The sequence below is a fragment of the Taudactylus pleione genome, unplaced genomic scaffold, assembly GCF_031769625.1.
Source record: "Taudactylus pleione unplaced genomic scaffold, aTauple2 ptg001115l, whole genome shotgun sequence".
NCBI classification, from domain to species: Eukaryota; Metazoa; Chordata; class Amphibia; order Anura; family Myobatrachidae; genus Taudactylus; species Taudactylus pleione.
The window spans coordinates 338929-360517 of NW_028285516.1; positions in this window are offsets into that span (position 1 = coordinate 338929).

The window sequence follows — 21589 nt, forward strand, 5'->3', positions numbered from 1 at the left end:
CTTCAGTGAAACTTGTTTAACAATTAAAAAAATGACTCTCACTGATTTTTGTCTGCTTAGAGTGCAAGCTGTATTCTAGCAATAAAAGCGAAAACATCTTGATGCCGCAAGGAAATAGTTAAACAGAAAGGGTTCCATGTTTTAAGGCAAAACATGAAGCAAATCGGATTATTTCCATTTTTAATTCCACATTTGGCTCCTCTTAGCGGCTTTGCCAGGAGGAGAAGTCTGGGTAGGGAAAGGGCTCACAGAATGTTATTGAGGTCTGCATCCAGGGGCGTATTAATGACCGAGGGGGCCCGTGTGCCGAGGGACTCCCCCATCTGAGCAGCGGCCCCCCAACGCCCAGGCATCTTACTTCGCTCCAGCAAGCTGGTCCCACCACCTCGGCTACGCCATCTCCCAATGGCATATTTGAGAAGATGGCGCTTGCGCACTAGAGAACCAGCATACCTCCCAACATGACTCTCTCCAGGAGGGACACAATGCTCTGGTCCTGGACTTCCCTGGTAATTTATGATTGGTGGTGGCTCCAGAGGTGGGGCTGCAGTACAGTCCAAAATTCAAATAGGGGAGTCACACCAACTGCCAGTGAGTCCCAGCCAGTGATGATTGGCAGCGTGTGAGATGACAGTTGGTGTGACTCCCCTATTTGAATTTTGAACCGTGCTGCAGCCCCGCCTCTTACCAGGGAAGTCCAGGACCAGAGCATTGTGTCCCTCCTGGAGAGGGTCATGTTGGGAGGTATGAACCAGTGCCAGAGTCTTTGCTGTCACTGCGCAGCGCCATCTTACTAAAGATGTCACTTGGAAGATCGTGCTGTGGAGGAGGAGGGACCCGCTTGCGAGCGAGGTAAGTATACCTTGGTTGCACCCATTATAAATATGTCAGCATTTCTTCTATTTTGAGCCAATCTCTTTTGTATGCCATAATGTAGGTAGCAAAGCTTGAACCAGTTTGACAAATCAGTCCAAAAATTAGCTACATTTATTGAAATTTTTTAAACCAATTAAACAAAATCAAGATAGTGTTGAGAAAGTCAAACAGGTTTGACGATGTTTCAGTTAGTTGGACTTTGTTCAAGCCCTATACGACCTGGTACGCACATGGGCAAACTGGCCGGGACTTGTTCGAGGGTCTGATTCTGAGTTGCATGCAAGTCACAATGCGCACGGATCTTGCGGATTTCAGCATACTGCGAATGCATGCGCCGAAGAAAGTAATCAGTTTCTGCGCCAATCAGGTACCTGCACACGGATCGCTAGTGCGTACGTATTGATCTGTCTGTCGACGGAGCGCACTATCCGTGAAATGGACGTGTTTCTGGGCAGTTTCTATGTGGTGACCATGCTAACACATGGAACTGTTCCATCTAGTAGGAGTGTTATGGGAGTGTCGTGGATGTGTAAGCTGTGCTCATCCGTGGCGTGCGGACGGAGATGGGACAAGTGGTAAGTCCCAATGTTAATAATGTTGGCTGCAGTGGCGTTAGGCTTCCACATGCAGTCGCACAGAATTTTTTGTGCACACGGGCTCAGTAAACAGGCAGCCACGGGCAGACGGAAAGACAGCCGCGGATGTGCGCAATTCACAAACAGGCCCCTCAATTTTTTGTTTGCGAACAATGAACAGAGAAACCTCAAAATTGTAATTAAAAAATGCTAAAATACTTTTTAGTTATTTAAGTCTTATATATATAGAGTGTTGAATCCAAAGTATTTAGAAACGCTAATTTTAATGCAAGCAATTAAAGAAAAGCAGAGACCATTAAACATGAACTTCAAACTCAAACTTGGATATTGGATACATTTTTGTAAACACTACCTGCATTTCAAAGGGCCACAGTGGAAGTGCTCCATAGATTCCACTTTCTCATTACTCTTGATGACAGTGACAATGGGTTATTTTGACGCATACATCCCAACATTTCATCATTTGAAAACCGGAGCCCGCTCAGAATCTCACTGAGCTTTAGATACATGCCTAAGACACTGCCATGACACAAGTCAGGTCGGTTCCGTACTCTTGCATTGTTACCGTCCAGTTGCCATCCCAAAATCCCCAATTTCACGAAAATACATATCCGGCCAAGTACCTCAGAATTGTAGTTTCCATAGGACTCAGAATAGGTTCCATAAGACTCGGAATAGGTTCCGTACGACTCGGAATAGGTTCCGTAGGACTCGGAATAGGTTCCGTAGGACTCAGAATAGGTTCCGTAGGACTCAGAACTCGGAATAGGTTCCGTAGGACTCAGAATAGGTTCTGTAGGACTCGGAATAGGTTCCGTAGGACTCAGAATAGGTTCCGTAGGACTCGGAATAGGTTCCGTAGGACTCAGAATAGGATGGACATACGCAAAAATGTGTAAAATCTGTGCATGCATTGCATACAAAACCACACTGTTTGAGTTTTTGATCCCTCTGACCTCAATTTTTAAGACGAAACCTTTAAATCATTTATTAAAACACATATAAAAGTCTAATTGGCAGCACAGACGGTGTAATGGTTAACGTTACTGCCTCACAGCACTGAGGTCGTGGGTTCAATTCCTACCATGGCCCTAACTGTGCGGAGTTTGTATATTCTCCCTGTGCTTGCGTGGGTTTCCTCCGGGTACTCCGGTTTCCTCCCACACTCCAAAAATATACTGGTAGGTTAATTGGCTCCCAGCAAATATTAACCCTAGTGTGTAAGTGTGTGTGCATGTGTTAGGGAATATTGGGCCTGATTCAGACCCACTCGCGAGCGGCTTTCCGCTCGCAAGTGGGTCGATGGTCTGCACTGAGCATGCGCACGACGGAGGGAGCTCCGTCGTGCGCATGCGCCAGACACGACGAGCGAAGGACTTTCCTTCGCTCGTTGTGTCCGATCAAAGGGGGCGTGCTGTCAATGTTGATTGACAGCACGCCCCCTTTGGTGGGCGTGCCGGGGGCGTGCCTCCCTGACGGGGGCGTTCCCACGGGAACGCCTCCCGTCAGAAGCCGGCCCACTGACATCACTAGTGATGTCAGTGGGAGTGATTTTGGCTCTGATAGAGCCAAAATCACTCCGGAGCTTGCGGTTGAAAACCTCAACCGCAGGCTCCGGCTCGCAATTTCGATGGTCGCGATGGTCACGACCATCGCGGCCATCAAAATGCACGCTCGTATAGCCTGTGGGTGGTGACCCACAGCTATACGAGCGTCCAGGAGGACGCTCCATGAAAATGGAGCCCGGCCCTCATGCAGAGCGTGCGCTCTGCTCAGAGCGTACGGCTCTGAATGAGGGCCATAGATTGTAAGCTCCACTGGGGCAGGGACTGATGTGAATGGCCAATTATTCTCTGTAAAGCGCTGCGGAATATGTGTGCGCTATATAAATAACTGGTAATAAATAAATAAATAATAAATAATGGAAATCCACTCAATATGCCTGATCATTAAAGACTTTCTAAGGGATTGCAGTACACAAAGCATAGTCTGTGTAATGTATCAGATCCCAGAGATCCTGGGGGCGGCACCAATGCTTCCCCACTGCCCTTCTGTCTAGCAGGGTGCATGGCACAGTACCCTGCAGCCAAGATCGCTGCTGCAGTGCCACTTTGGACGCTCCAGGCAGGCACCCTACAGTCTGTACAGCCACTCGGAGCGTCCTCAGGACACTCAGGGCAGTGCTGCACTTGCCAGTGCTGTTGGCACCACCACCTGAGTGCATAACGTCATGACATTGCACAGTGCACACTGCGACGCAGAAGGCAGTTTCTGGTATTTCAGAGTGGAAACCTTGTATATCTTGTTGCATGGCACGTAGCATTTCCCACTGATAAAATACATTGTAAAATAATATTGAGCTAATCAAAAATGTAATAACTACTCCTTACTTTTGGGATGTTTCTAACTGGACAATTTGGAGATGTAATAGCTCTGTGCATTCTGCCCATGATCTAACTCCACCTCTGGGTGCCCAGCAAAGCTGTAGCAGTGGCTTTGGTAAGAGAGAACATTGCTTCACTTTATGGTGGGAATAGATGTTGCCTCCAAGCTGTGGTGCCTCGCCAGATGTGATATGGCCAGTCTCCTGTGGGGGTGTGCCAAGCCTTTAACAAGTCCCTGACCATCGTCTATCTATGTCCTACTCTCTTCTGTTGTTTTAGCTATGCTTACCTGGTGCTGATGCTGGTGATTTAGCTTTAGACGCTGCTTGGCTTGCTTTACTTTGTTTTGTTATTTATTTGTTTCCTACTGCTAACTTCTTTTCTTTTGCTGCTTCTTACTTTCTTATGGTGTATACCAGTGGTTCCCAAACTTTTTTGAATCACGGCGCCCTAGTGCATCAGCATTGTTTTCACGGCGCTCCTAAGCCAAAAGTTTGTTATTGAGAAATTGAGAAAAAATGTAGTGAAGTAATCCAGTGAAGTAAATTGTGCTTACCTGTCATCCTTAGGTTTGGTTATATAGTGGTGCACAGGTTTGTGCTTCTGTTTGTGCACATATTTACATTACATTGGCCATAAAGAATTTGAATTTTTCCTGGACCACCAACCTGAGGCACCCCTGCAACTGCAAGTGTTCCCCAGGGTGTCGCGGCGCACAGTTTAGGAAACACTGGTGTATACGATCTCTTTCTCCACCTTTTACTTTACTCTCTGTGGTCTATATGTGCATTTCTTTTTCTTCAATCCCCTTTAAAGCCTTCACATCCCCTTTAAAGCCTTCGGATTAAACTTGAAATAACATGCTGATCACCTCCATCTTGTTGTCCTCCCCTCCACATGCCCACTCACCCATCCTCCAGACACTCTTTGTGCCACACTGAAATCCTCCTGAATCCTACTGAAATTTCTGTGTCTTTATTGGCATGTTCTTTATGGTAGTGTTCTCTTGCAGAAATGTTCTCGAGATTTGTAGCTGTAGTGAAGGGCTAACATGCATCAGCATGTATCACATTATTTACCTCCTTGCAAGCCCCAACCAGCCTGACATTAAATCAACAGCACCCACATTTAACAATAATGCCTATCCTCTCACCCAACATTAAATGAATAGCATTTCTTGTTTAATAAACCAGATTAAGTCCCTCCACCCAAAAATAAATTAATAGCTTACACCAGAGGTTCCCAAACGCAGTCCCCAAGGCGCCCCAACAGTTCAGGTTTTAGAGATATCCATGGTTGAGCATAGGTGGTAAAATCAAATTAACTCAGGTACTAATTAGGTATTAATTAAGTCACCTTTGGTCAAGCATGGATAGACTTAAAACCTGGACTGTTAGGGTGCCTAGAGTAACCAAGTTTGGGAACCTCTGGCTTACATATTTAATAAATATGACGATGTCCAGTCAATCAGCACTGACATTAAATTAATAACAACCACTTTTAAAAATGAACCTTATTTCTCCCAAATCGGCCTAACCCTAACTGAGAATAAGCCCCTATATATTTTGTATATTCTAGGCTTCATGTTTAATGGAATAATTTTAGATTGTCAACAAGAGATGATCCGTGAATGAATACTAGGGGCCACATGTATTCTTCCCTGGACCTTTTTGCTAATAACTACTGTGAACATGGATCCTTTTTTGTTAAATTTATTAACAATTTAATAATTAGTAGACAACAGTAAAGCATTTCAAAGTCAGTATGTTATTATTTAAATATGAAGCATGGGCCTTGAAGTCAATTCAAACACATAATGTAGGTTTCATACAAAAAAAGCTTAAGAATTTTTGATCTAAGGGCTCAACATCCAGAAAAAGAGGCTGACATTGATCACACTAGACATCACGTTAGAAGCCGACAACAAGAGTTTAACAGAACCACTGATATCCTTTGGTTATTTTATTTGAAAATATATAATTCCGAAAAAAAACGTTTGTGATGATCGCTGACAGCAGTACATATTGTAACACTCTGAATATTTATATGAATGTTAGGTACGCCTGCCATAGAAAGTCTTCACTTATACCAGTCACTTCCAGATTAAATCATATTAAATGCCTCCAGTGGGTAAATTTACTAAAGTTCCATTTGGTATTCGATTTTATGAATCTATAAAATTGACTGAAATCGAATTTAAATTGATCTGTAAAATCCCTTAACAAATCCCTAATTTACTAATATTCGATTTTGCATTCAATTTTCACATCAAATTCGATTTTGGTCAATTTTAAGAAGGGATTTTGTGTTCAGTTTATGAAATCCCTTCCAAAGTGGAACCTCAAATCCCCATTAAAATCGAATGCAATATCGAACTCAACTTCCTCATTACTTCTTATTGGGCCAAATGTATCACATGCACACTAATTAACAGGGGAAACACTTGTGCACACTTTAGAAAAATAAAAGTGATTTATAATTTCTTCATAAATATAGTATGCTCATCTTAAATACATATATATATATATATATATATATATATGTACCGTATATATACATTTATATGGATATATATATACTGTATACATGTGTTTATACATATCATTTTTTTTAAAAACATTTTTTTTATAGCCTGGCTATGTCGACTGAACCCCACCATGAGGGAAGGGGGGCTGTGTGCACCTTTGCTGTGGGGCCCCCAAAGCATAGCATAGCCTTGAACAGCCATTATTCCTACAGACAGACTCCCCATCATGCTTTTGGGAACTTTTAAAGGTATCACAATCAATTAACAGTCAACAGAATGGTGTTTAGAAGCTCAAATCGGCTGTCTTTCCTTATTCTATTAATTTGGGGATTTGAAGTTCGATTTTGAGTTTGAGTTATGTTCGATTTGCAAATCGAATATTAGTAAATGAAGGGATCCTATATTCGAGTATGGGAAAACATCGAGTAGTTGCCTATATTCGATTTTGAGTGAAATCCAATTTTCTGTTCGATTTGACATTCGATTTTGGCTTTAGTAAATCTCCAATATCAAAATCGAATGGAGATCGAACCAAAATTGAATGGCAAATCGAACAGAATCCAAAATCAATCTTTAGTAAATATACCCCCCTGGAGGTTTATTTAATAAAGTTCGATTTTGGATTCTGTTCAATTTTCCATTCAATTTTGGTACGATTTTGATATAGGAGATTTACTAAAGCCAACATCGAATGTCAAATCGCACTGAAAATTAAGTTTCACTCAAAATCAAATATAGGCAAAACATCGATGTTTTCCCATACTCGAATATAGGATCCCTTCAATTATTAACATTCGATTTGCAACTCGAAAGTAAAACTAACTCAAAATCGAACTTCAAATCCCCAAATAAATAGAAGTGCTTCATGCTTTCGATTTTAGCATGAGCAGTTCTATTTGACACAGACATATGCATACATCAGTGAGATGCATGCATGCATCTTAGTGTAAAACGCTTGTTAAGTGTTAATTTAAAAAAAAAATTACGTGGGGTCCCCCCCTAAAAGCACAACCAGCCCCGGACTTTTCATAGCCAGTCCTGGTTGTGTAAGTACAGGGGACAAAAGATTTAGGGGTCCCCTGTATTTAGCACAACCAACACTGGGCTCTGAGTTGGTCCTGGTTCTGGAAATACAGGGCAAAAAATGCGTAGGGTTTCCCTGCAATTTCCTTAACCAACACCTGGCTTTTTCTAGTGGGGGAGTAATGCCACAGCCAGGGAAACCCTATCACCGGGTTCCCTGGCCAAAGCATTACCCCTGACCACTAGTCAGCCCAAGTCGAGGATCCCTGGGGAGCTGGGGACACCCCCAATAAAGTGGTCTCCCTCTCCAGGGCACGCCAGGTCTGGGCTGATAGCCTGGTGCTATCCCCGGCACCCCTGGGCAGTGGGTGCCGGGTTGATTGTGTAAAATGTGTGTGAAAATAGAAGTGAAAACATTGTCTTTAACAGTAGAACTACAGGTCCCAGCAAGCCTCCCCCACATGCTGGTGCTTGGAGAACCACAAGTACCAGTCTCTGGGGTATTGATAGCTATAGTTCACCTGTAAAGAAATGCTAAAATAAAGACAAGACACAAACAGCGTGACAGTATAAGTTTATTACACACATACACACTCACACATACTCATGTACAATACCTGGACACCGGACCTACTCTCCATGTAGGCATCCACCGTCCTCTGAAAAAAAATAAATGAAAAGTCCCAATCCTCAGTACCGTCCTCTAAGGACGAGACTGTAACTCCCGAATGACGGCCTCAGCCGCGGCATTTCCCTTAGAGGTGCCGTGGCCGAGCATTCATTGGCTGAGAGAGTTGAGCCTCCGCCTCTCTCAGCTAATGAACGGCTCCTACCATTGACTTCAGTGGTGACCTTTGAAGTCCCAGGGGAACCCTACGCATTTTTTCCCCTGTATTTACACAACCAGGACTGGCTATGAAAAGTCCAGGGCTGGTTGTGCTTTTAGGGGAGACCCCACGTAATTTTTTTTCTGTAAATTAACACTTAACAAGCTTTTTACACTAAGATAAATGCATGCATATCACTGATGTATGCATGCATCTGTGTCAAATAGAACTGCTCATGCTAAAAATGAAAGCTTGAAGCAGGTCTATTCATTTGGGGATTTGAAGTTAGTTTTTGAGTGGGATTTGGTGTTTGATTTGTACATAAGTATGCAAAATTGAACATCAAATCCCTTCTTAAAATCGACGAAAATCGAATGCAAAATCGAATATTAGTAAATGAGGGATTTACTAAGGGATTTTGCAGTTTGATTTCAATTAAACTTCAGTCGATTTTAAAGATTCATAAAAATGAATACAAAATCAAATCTTAGCAAATTTACCTCCAGGTGTCCCATAAGCTACCAAACAGACAGCATTCTAAGGAGGAAATCCAATTCAGTGTAATGGATGTGATTTGCTGATCCAGAATGCAAATGACATCCATCTATATAATAAGTTTTGTATGAACCCCGTAAAGGTGGGCAGGAAAACTTATGATGTCTACGATACCTTAAACATACAATATGTAGAAGCTCGGCATTGTGGCAAAGCCTGGCGGCACACTACCGGCAGCTGAATTTCCCCTAGGATTACTAGTGGATACAGAACATGGTACAAAGGGGAATATTTATTATCCATTATGGGCCCATTTCACCCACTAGTTTCCACATGTTTTTTGTAATGGGTCCATTCATTTATTAGGGGCTCTAATATTCAGCAAACTCTGAAAATGTTGATTCCTGTTTCACTTGTGGTTATCACTGAATCAGGCCATTGTTACATTCAACTCTCCTTGCAATTCTGAATATACTGAGAAAACATAATTATAATATTGACAAGTCAGGTAAATGCAGGAGCAAGAATCTACAAGCTCGCACAGAACAGAGTTATCTAGAAATTGAACATATTAATGCCTGCAATGATCACTGTTTAAAAGATTAAGGGGCCTATTCATTAAACCTAAAAATTCTCTAGAGATAATTAGGTTTAGAACTCGCATGGAGTTCTACCTAATTATAGGTGGAATTCATCATTCCACCTCTCCATAAGTATCTATTCCGAAAAGCTGTCATTTTTGCGATGTCAGCTTTTCGGGAAATAGATACTTTTCCCTGCCTACACTACCTTATCGCATCTGGAAACAGTGCTGCGCATGCGCTGTTACATCTGTAAAACCAGCGCATGCGCAGCACTGCCTACAGATGCGTTAAGTTTGTGTCCCCCCTCCCCCCTCCGCTCACCTCCCCCCCCCCGACTTACCTGTTCGCGCAGCAGCCTCCGGCTCCGTCCTGCTGGTCTGTCATGTGGTTTCCCAGCAGACCACATGACAGATTAGAAAAAAAAAACTTTTTTTTTTTTTCTAAACTTTCTTGTGCTCTGCTGGGGAGCACACATGTCCGACCAGCCTCCGGAGCCTGTGGACGGAGCAGAGCGCTGGAGGGACTCGTCGGGGGACCTGCACACGTGGATACAGGTAAGTCGATTCTGCTATTCGCCACCTCACAGTGGCGAATAGTAACTGCATCATATTCCGAAAATTCATAATTTTCGGAATTTGATGAATACCACAATTTCCACATCCCCATACTAATGTATGGGGAGTGTGGAAATTAACGCAGGGGAACTAGCAAGGAGATATCTGTGATATCTCCTGTGCTAAGTCTGTTCATGAATACCAAAATAACGTTATTTAAGGAAAATGTCCTTAAAAACGTTATTTTAGTGTTGATGAATAGGCCCCTAAATTGCTTTACAAAATGAAAAGAAAGCTATTGTGTATTTTAGAGACAGAGAAATGAGCACTTTATATATGAGTTGTTAAATACAGGAAAACTTTCCAGGTGGAAGAGTGTAGAACATACTTACCTACCCTCCCGATTTGGTCTGGAGCCTCCAGAAAATCGAGTGCCGCTTCCGGCCTCCCGGGAAGGCAGGCAAGCCTCCCGCAAGCTGCCGACCCCTCCTGCCCCCCCCTGCGATTACATGAGAACCCCTCGCAGCCTGTAATGCCATTCATGTTCAATTGCATCATTTCGGCCCTGCCCCCTGCTTCACAATGCCGGGATTATCGTCATTGTGTAGCGGGGGCGGGGCCAAAATGATGTGATTGTGTGGCCACGCCCCACTCCACCCACAACTGCCGACCACGCCCCCCGGATTTGCCGATCTGGCTGCCCCCTCCAGGAAGGGGCAGCCAGAATGTCGGCATCTCTGGTGTAGAATAATGTCTTTTACATCTTATTTTATTTTTTACTATATATGACAATGTAATAAAACAAACAATAAAAATAATGGGAACATCAGAATGTAGTTATGTTTCACGCCTCTCCAAGGCCAAAGTTTCCCCACATGTAATTTATATACCAATTAGACCGTCTTCCACATGCCCTGACTTCCTCACGTTGAGGGGTTGCTGTTAGTCACTATTGAAAAAAAAGGTATCTCACCAGTCCTGTGGATAATATTTAGCTAAGAGGCTTGGGTGGAGGCACTACTAAGCAGGCAAGAGAAGAAGACTTTGGGCCTGATTCAGACCCACTCGCGAGCGGCTGTCCGCTCGCAAGTGGGTCGATGGTCTGCACTGAGCATGCGCACGACGGAGGGAGCTCCGTCGTGCGCATGCGCCAGACACGACGAGCGAAGGACTTTCCTTCGCTCGTTGTGTCCGATCAAAGGGGGCGTGCTGTCAATGTTGATTGACAGCACGCCCCCTTTGGTGGGCGTGCCGGGGGCGTGCCTCCCTGACGGGGGCGTTCCCACGGGAACGCCTCCCGTCAGAAGCCGGCCCACTGACATCACTAGTGATGTCAGTGGGAGTGATTTTGGCTCTGATAGAGCCAAAATCACTCCGGAGCTTGCGGTTGAAAACCTCAACCGCAGGCTCCGGCTCGCAATTTCGATGGTCGCGATGGTCACGACCATCGCGGCCATCAAAATGCACGCTCGTATAGCCTGTGGGTGGTGACCCACAGCTATACGAGCGTCCAGGAGGACGCTCCATGAAAATGGAGCCCGGCCCTCATGCAGAGCGTGCGCTCTGCTCAGAGCGTACGGCTCTGAATGAGGGCCTTTATTCTTTGGACAAAACCAAGTGGAACAGCAGCCAAACAGAATTGTCAAGACACAGAACAGACTCACCAAGACACACGGGGCCTGATTCAGCGATGCACGAAATTCCTATGTTTACGCAGTTGAGCGATTATCGGTGACGTGTATGTCCATCTAGGTCACACTAAGCATGCGTCAAGTTTCATTCCCAATGTCGCTCACAGTGAGGAATTATTCGCAAAGTGATTGACAGACAGGGACCATTTGTGGGCGGCTACGGGGTGTAGCGACTCAAACGCAGGCGTGTCGCGTCCACTTTCGAGGGATGTCTCTGCCTGGGACTGCGATCCCGTATGCAGTAAAAATGGTGCTGTAGGCCATTCTGCACGACCATAGGGTTATTCATCTTTGTACGCAGTTGCTTGAAATTTGCAAAGCCGCCTGTGGGAGTCTCAAAAAAACTTCCCAGCGGCTGCGAAATTTGCATATTTTGGCACAGCCGCTGCCTACACATTCGCAGCTGTGGCGGCATTAGCGTCCATCTCTGAAAGAGGCCCATGGGCAGCGTGGCAGTGCCAGGGCAGGACTTTAATACACACAAAAATCACCACGGATTACAGAGTAACCCATGTGACTTCCTTCTCAGCCATATGATACTGTATATAAGCATTATATAATAAATATAAAACTTATCAATGGTATAAGTGTGAGAAAGATTATTCTGATACTTTTTTTTTTGCAGTCCACATGAAAGCAGACCAGCCTCTGGAACAATTCTTCCTGAAGGTACAAATGATTTCCTCTTAGGTCTCGCTACATTATCCCAGCAAGCAGCTGCGAGCCATTCTAAAGAATGCAGAGCAACACTCCTCTCCCATTGTTACATTCAACTCTCTATGCAATTCTGAATATATTGAGAAAACATAATTATAATATTGACAAGTCAGGTAAATGCATGAGCAAGAGTCTACAAGTTCTCACAGAACAACAGAGTTATCTAGAAATTGAACATATTAATGCCTGCAACGATCACTGTTTAAAAGATTAAATTGCTTTACAAAATGAAAAGAGAGCTATTGTGTATTTAAGAGACAGAGAAATGAACACTTTAGAGAGGAGTTGTTAAATACAGGAAAACCTTTCAGGTGGTAGATTGTAGAATAATGTATTTTACATCTTATTTTTTGCTATATATGACAATGTAATAAAACAAACATTAAAAATAATGGAAACATCAGAATAATATAAACATCAGTAAAATATAGCACTGGGTTTCAAATATTTGACTCTGTGATCAGATCTGCTCCCTATAACAGTGGTTCCCAAACGTTCTTGGATTGTGGCGCACTAGACTTTCAGCGAATTTGTTTCACGCCACTCCATGGCCAAAGTTTCCCCACATGTCATTTGTATGTCAATTAGACCCTCCTCCACATGCCCTGACTTCCTCATGGTGACCCTTATAATTAGAGATGCGTGGTTCGGTTCTCTAGAAATCCAAATGCACCGGAATTTCGTGAATCCGGGTAAATCCGAGTTGCGGTTCTAATCTCCTGAGGAGATCCATTTAAATCCGGGTCGCAGTTCTGATCTTTTTGCGGTTTGGAATTGGGATTTTAAATACGAATTTTGGGTTTTAGATTACGTAAATTACATGATTTTAGCTGTTTTTAAATTTTTTTATCTATTTTTTATTTAAAAAAATCCAGATCCAAAAACTAAAACCAAAACACTTGAGGGTGGGTTGCAAAACCAAATCCAGATCCAAAACCTTGAAGGAGATACAGATCCAAAACCAAAACACGGGGGTCGGTGCACATTCCTACTTATAATATCCTTCAGACCCCTCGCACATGCCCTCAGACCTCCCCACATGCCATTTATATACCCATCAAGTACTTACTGTACAATTTCTGTTGTTATAATGGTTTCTACAGCCAGGAACGTACTTTGGATCTTGTGGAGCAGAGGGAATGGCAAGAAAGAGCACTCTCCCAAGTGTCCTCTGTTTCCTCTGCTTGTGTTTGATCGGCAGTCGAGGACAAATGAGACACAGGGGTCTCTTTACTAAGATTATTTGGATTTTTTTTTTTAATACAGCAGTATTGGTGAATTTGTTTTTACATTTGCATGTTTATACTGTTGCTGACCGATTGCTGTCACTTATTTAAATACTCAAAATACATAATTGCAAAAAGGTTGCAATACTGCCAAAAAGGAAGAAGAACCCTTGGCGGGGGCACAGCTTCAGAATGAGCGTGAATGATGTCTAATAATAAAATATAACTTTTAATATATATTTATTTAAAAAATAGGAAAAATAACACAGTAAGCACTTTTCACAAAAAAACACACCAACAATATAAATATTCTAGGCAAAAATACATGACATATTTAAAACATACGGTGTAACACCAACAATGTTCTAAATACTAGTAAGTGTTCCTTAAGGGGAAAATGGCAACTGAAATGTCAATTCCCGGCTGGGTGAAAATTCCAAAAGAGGAAAATTCTCTCAAAACCTATCAATGTCCATCCTGTGATTTTTACACAAAATATTTCTTTAATAATCTCCAAAACCACATTAACAAGAAAAAACATCAAATGAAGAACGGCAATTGTATAGCACCATATGTGATTTGTCACGATATAGGTGTTGAGGATAATCTTACTGTATATATTGACTTATTTATTAACAGTTTCTTATATAGCGCAGCAAATTCCGTCGCGCTTTACAATTTGAATCAACATTAACATTATACTGCGTTGTAAAAGACATACATACTTAAAAGACATACATAAGGGTAAGAGGGCCATGCTCGCAAGCTTACAATCTATAGGGTATTGTTTAGGTGAAATATACTCAGCCATATTAAGAAATCACTTGGCCATATTCTTACAATTAGGCCCTCATTCAGAGGCGGTCGGAGGATGCAAGCGGTCGCTCAGAAACTGGGCGGCCGTTTGCATCCTGACCGGCCGCCTCTGTTTCGGTCGTTAGGCTGTGGGTTTACACCCACAGCTCTAACGACCGCTAGGGTAATGGTCGCAATGGTCATTGACCATCGCGACCATCGGGGCTTACGACGAGACCCTAGGGTAGGGTCTCACTTGTCGTAAACCCCGGAGAGCTTCTGGCTCTGTCAGAGCCGGAAGCTCTCCACTGACATCACTAGTGATGTCAGTGGGGCACCCCCCCGGCCCGCCTTCCAAACGGGGCGAGCTGTCAATCAACATCGACAGCTCGCCCCCTTTGGAAAGAGACCCGCTACGACCGGCGCTGTCGGTCGTAGCGGGTCTCACGCATGCGCACGAGGAAGCCGGCTCCCTCGTGCGCATGCGCACTAGACAAACATCGAGGCGGCCGTGCGGTCGTAGACCGTACGGCCGCCTCTGAATAAAGCCCTTAGTGCTTATGCAATAAAATCCACTTAACCACAATTGGTATATGATAAAGCATTTGCTACCATAGATTATTCACAGATATCGCTGTTAAGGTGTGTATCCACTTGCAGATAGTGGAACGACAGTACGATTCCAACATTGTAATCGTACAGTCGTTCCTCATCCCCTGTAGTGCCTACACTGAACGATATATCGTTCAGTGCAGGCATCCTCCCTCATCTCCGAACATGGCCAATCTGTCGTTATCGGCAGATTGACCGTCATGTTCAAGCGATAATAAACGGTATCTGCAGCTAACTGGGACCTTTTGCACTGCTTATTCTACTTGTCTAAGGACGGAGTACAGAGATTGGGAGCTCCGCTACTAACTCCGGACTTACAACAGTGTTCTGGCACTTTAAAGTCTTTCAGCAGCAGAGGACGGAGATTGAACGTCCTGTTACCCGCACCTGTTAGTACATTCCCCGCCATTAGACGGAGACTGGGAGCGAAGGTTTTGGCCACTTTCCAGCTAAATATTCTCCTGCAGGACAGCTACTCAGGAACAAGAGACGCTCACAGTTCTCCATTACGGCCGTCCCCTCCGTGGGAAGGAGCAGGTAAAAGATTACCCTTTTTTTCTTTTTATATTGACAGTTGTGCTACACTGTCTATTTGATATTTATTATATCTCTGGCAAATCAAACAAACGGCATAATTCCTCAATGAGGTTGAAACAACACAATCATGTACTGATACATTCATTTGGAACATTGGGCCTGATTCAGAGCCGTTCACTATTTGCGGTCGTTCGTTCAAAAACAAGGGGTGGCTATTCAAATGATCAGTTCGCAAATTGCAGTCTGTTCACACCTCTAAGTCTGAATGAGCGAGCAAAACATACGCTCGTTTATTTGTTAAAAACGCCCCCTGGCCGCACGCACCATACGTCATGTCCGCTATTTATTAGATTAATCGAGTACATCGACCAGCGTATGAACTGCTCGCTATTCTTGTGGTTGGTTTTTGCTACCACAAACTTGCGAGCAGTTCTGGCTATAAAATAACCCAGTGACGTGGTCAATGACGCTGCTGTATTAATTATGCACACCCATAAAACGCCCGTTTTGACCTTTAAGCACGCCTGCGTTCGGATCTCCACTCCCCATTTTCAAGCACCTTCCCCTGTTATCACCCACATACGCCTCATTCTGTCACTCAAAATAGCAGGCATTCGCTATATAGCGAGCACATGAATTTCGGCCGCACTGACTGGTTCGCGCATGCGTATAACGATCCGTACGCATGCGCAGATGTGCGAACATCGCTCGGAACGAGCGTACTGCCGCTAGCGAGTGGCTCTGAATGAGGGCCATTGTATTTATAACGGAGTTACCCACATTCTCATCTCAAATGGTTTTTATTTTTTTACACTGCGGATCTGTTTATCTATATTGACATTTTCTAGATTAAAGATCCAAATGCAACTTGTGCAAATGAACTTTCAAAGAACAAAGGATTTCTTTTACTAATTTCCTTCTGTTGTGGAAACTCATTATTATATATTATATTTTATAAGTATTTCATATATTGTCTGTATTTTTTTGATGATCAAGTTCATTTTTATTCATGGTGTATGTCTATATGTTTTTTAAGACCAGAAGGGTCAGAATAATATGTTATGTTAAATAAATATTGTTTATTTATCTTATTCAATTTTTGGGGCACATTTCAATTTATAAATATATATATATATATATATATATATATATATATATATACTAGGGATGTGCAGGCTCGGATAGGTTCGAGTTTGCACGTGGAGTTCGGATTTTTCCCTCCAAAAAAACGGAACTCAGAACGAGGCAAAACGTCATCTTACATGGACGAACATCATCATTCCTGGTCTTTTGTCCAGGAATGATGATGTTCGTCCATGTAAGATGACGTTTTGCCTCGTTCTGAGATCCGTTTTTTTGGAGGGAAAAATCCGAACTCCACGTGCAAACTCGAACCTATCCGAGCCTGCACATCCCTAATATATACCTCTACAGCGCTGTCTATTTATTTTTTATATAATGGTTGATGAATACACATGCGCAGTACGCAACAATTGGCCGATTGCACGTGTATTAGCATCTGCGTTCCTTGCTGAATCAGGCCCTTAGTACCATAAATTGTTCTATGTTATCAGTTTAATGTACATACTGTCATCATTTACTCTTCTTAAATTCCCTTTTCAACATTTGACCCATAGCTGTCTCATCATCCCCTGAATGTCCCACCCTCCATGTCTCTGTGCCTCCTCCCTCCATAGCGGTCTCATCGCTCCATCTGCCTCTCAGCTTCCTTCTGTGTTCTGTGTGGCAGGTTTGTGCTGCTCCTCCATGTGCTTCTATGCCTGCTGCTCAGTCTCAGACAGCAAGGAGCATATTTATTACAGTGCAGGTTTTAGAAGTGGAGATGTTGCCCATAGCAACCAATCAGATTCTACTAAACATTTACCTAGCACTTTCTAGAAGATAATAGCTAGAATCTGATTAGTTGCTATGGGCAACATCTCCACTTCTAAAACCTTGCACTTTAGTAAATATAACCCCAAGTGAGCACACTCCCTCTACCCTCTAGTCTGAAGTTGTGCTTGTGGTGCTGTCTCCCGATGTCTCCTGGGATCGCTCAAACAGCAATCCACAAAGCCAGATTAGAGAGATGTTGGGTGAAAATCTGTACCAAAAAAAGGCAAGGGGCATGTGCGCCGGTGCCCTCCTAAATCTGCCACTGGGGCTCATGCAGAGTTGCAAGCAAGGTGACCATATTTCCTCCTGCATATTTTCATATGAAGCAGAGTTATACGACCCTATCCGAATGCCTGGTTTCCATAGCTATCATCATCATCATCATCAGGACACACTTGAACTAGTTCTTTCCTTAGTGCAGTTGATGTTGTATTTAGGTCTCCTGCCAACTCTGCACAGCTGGTAATCCCATCCACGCAGCCTTCCTGAACTTAGCCTATGTTACAGCGCCCAGTTACAGTGCCAAGGTACGCCCACTCAGTTACAAGTGGAGACGTGTTCTGTTTGCCTATGACTCTGAATCACAATGGTTGTATACACTGGGTTTCGGAGCCTGCACTAAGGAAAAACCTCAAAATATGCCCCAAATATGGACTTGCAGTCAACTCTGCATATGTTTGGTAAAAAGCCCAGCAATAATGGCCATCAAGAGTAATGTGTTCAGCTAAAAAATGCATGACACCCGGTAACAATGCACAAAGAAGCTTTAAAATATTCAAAAGTGTGCATGAGTTTGACAGGATATAAGCACCCTGTTTTTTTGTAACAGTATTGATAAGAGCTGGTTTTACAGTATGTTGATATTTTAGAAGTGATTGCTGTATGTTGTCAATCAAAACTGGTTAACCTATTAGCTGTTCAGTGCAGGTGGGCTCTGTTAGATTATATTGAGGCTGGAGGAGGAGTCAGCTTCCTCTTTCCAGTTTGTGGTCCCTCCCACCCACTTGACATATCATCCATTGGTTTGCACCAATTTCATGGTTTTTCAGGTGAGGGGCACCTGGCGGAAAGCCGTGCTCCTTGGCTAGCATTTCCACTTTGAGAGAAGCGAGTCGGTCACTACTATAGGGGGGACCAGGACTACATCCTACGGAGGGATCATCACTGTGCTAGTTAAGGGGAGGTGGTACTACCCAAGATGGCTTGGGCACGAAGTGGAAACTCCACTGCCATTTCTTTATGTGGGCTGTAGCCGAGGTGCTTTTTCGCCAATATGCTTATTTTCTTTTCTAATTCAATTCAATATATTTGGCTGTGACCTCTTTTTTTTCGAATCTATAAAGTTGTCAGTGCCTTTATTATTTAGTTTAAGTTTAAGTGCTATGAAAATAATAAAAGTTATGGGTGACTTAATATCCCAAGTCATTAGCCCACTTGCATTGCAGCCTGTCATCCTAATGTATGAGACTGAGCATCACTACAGTGCTATAGATGGTGGCAGCTTACGAGACAGATAGACTAGCGCACAGTCTCATGGCCGGAGTGACCGAGACTTATACCCCTCTTACACCAGAGCACAAACCTGGGTTTTTGCTGGGTCTACCCGGGTCGCAGCTCAGTGTAAAAGGGTCCCTGAAAAATAACCCGGGTCAAGTGACCCTGCAATCCAACCCAGGTAGCTACCAGGGTCGGACCTAGGATGGACCTGGGTAATGGTGCTGTGTAAACAACACAACCCGGGTTATCCGACCTGGGTCATGCCTAAAATGAGCTGATTGGTGGTTGTGGAGCAGTCACCTCCCACTTTTTATGACCTCACAAGTTTAGCAGGGCAGACTCAGGTTCAGTGTGAACGGGGTTGACCTGGGAGTAACCTAGATGGATGGTGCTGTGTAAGTGGTGTCTGTCCTGGGTTGGAACCATGTCTAAAAACCCAGGTCGTACCCGGGTATTTGGTGGAAAAGAGATATTAAATAACAATAGCAGAACAATCAACTTTTTGTTTAACATTTTTGACCCACAGCAGTTTTCTAACCGTTGGCTTCCCTTGGGATGCCAAGGGAAGTGCACCCCTTTTTTTTTCAATAAAGCTACAGCCTAGTGCTGATATGGTTGGACAATGTACTTTACCTCAGTGGTTTGTAGAGGAACATTTTATGTTTTATTTTGTTTGTTTGTTCATTATCATTTAACTATCTTAGCACCTGTGACACATTAACAAATCCCTTCCCTATTTTCCATGCACTAACAAACCAGCTCCCAAAGCAATATGTTCCTCATCAATTCCTCTATGGCCTTCCAAATCCCTGTGCCCAAAAATCTTGCAGATGATTATTTGCAGACATCAATAAGCAAGGTATTTTTAGCCGTAGCGCTAACATTGTTTCTCATCTCAGATGCTGTAATGGTGATTGCAATCCACTAGATGATAGACCCACAATAAATTATGTGTAAACTGACAGGAGACTCCATTGCAGAGACCTCATTAAGGCGAGAAACAGTTCTGTTGATTTCAGCATGCCTGAATTATCTGAGCTAGTTGAATGAAATAAATATTTGATGATCAGGCTTATTAAATTTCCACCGATATTATGGTTGCAACTAAATATGCACTGGGAGCTTAAATGCAGTCCAGGGAACAAGGGTTTCAGCTCATAGATTGCATCTGCCCAATCAGAAAGCTCACGCTGGGTTCGTGTCACGCCATTACTAAATTACATTGTTTTTGTTTTAGCTTGCTGCTAGCATTAAATTATTATAGCAACACTTTCTTCTACTTTAATATCGTGTTGTGCTGCAGTTATCGGCACAATGCAACCTTATTCCGTATAATTATTAGACGTGGGGGGATAAAAAAAAAAAGCACAAAGCATAAAATGAACCAGATGTGGGCGATGCATAAACAAAGACAGAAAGAATTGTGACTCTTAATCCCTTTGTGCTCTGTGCTAACCAATTGTACACTGAAAAAGGCAAAATAAGGCAGTGTTAGCTCACATTTAAAGAGTTGGTGATGTAAGAAAAAAGCCAATTTATTGGTTTCACAGTGGGATATGCTTTCTGAAATTTAAATCAACAGCACTTTATGCAAACTTAAATAAAACGAAGGAAGGAGTAAGTGTTAACAAGATTAGATTGGTAAGAATGTTCCATTCTCTTGGGTTCTCTATTGTACTCTCTATATAAAAACTAATTTTCTTTTTAGTGAAGTGCTCCCCATCTATGAATAACGGAAGCGTCAGGAAGTTATGGGATTCTAAAAAATGTGCTGGAAGTGGGTAGAGCTCTAACATGGTGTAAAGAGAGGCAGCCGGCACAAATAGACTTCTGTTCGAGTATTAACCCTCCATAAAATCAGACTGGACTTTTAGAGAATAATACCCCTTTTCCACCAAAATTCCGGGTCTGACCCGGAGTTGGAACAGGGTTCCTATCCGGATCAGACCCAGAATTTAGCCGGCGCCGACTTGGGATATTCCCAAGTCGGCGCCGCTCACACCGCAGTTGGGTCGGCTTTTCCGGCGTGAAAGTGGACGCTTGGAGATGATGTAATCTCCAAGCGCCACTGAAGCCGGACCAATCGGGGGGTTGCGGAATGCTGCAGGTCATCAAGTGGGCCGTACACACGGTGGGGTTTTACGGGCTACGCCCGTGTTAAACCCTGCTATTTACCTGGGTTGGATTGCCAGGTCACATGACCCGGCGATCCAACCCTCACCCCTTCTACACCAAGGAGCTGCCCGGGTTAACCCTGCAATAACCCGGGTTTTAGCTCCAGTGTAAAAGGGGTATAAATGAACCCATAGAATAGTTTTAATATATTTTTCCACATTTTTTATTAAATAATTTTTCTACTTGCAATTTTTTTTTTAAATTATCTCTTTATAGAGCTTGTAAAATGAAATACAGTATGCAAAGTATGGGCCTACCTTTGGCTAATACGAGCATCCTTCTGTCTCCATGCGGAAGGCTGTAACGCCCACTGTTTTTCCTTCCACTGCCTCAACCATCATCATTAGTATTGAGACATTCTGGGTGCAAACGGTCTGTCAGAAAGAAGCATCCCATCCCTGCCCACATGCCTCAAACAAGCACAGAGTTTGGCCGACACACCCACGACACTCCCATCGTACTCATACAAGATGGTTCTGTTCTGTGCATCCACGCGATAGCCACCGAGTTGCAATCCAGGAACACCCATTTCATGAAAGGAGAGATCCGAGAACCCACGGAGTGACCTGTCTGTTCT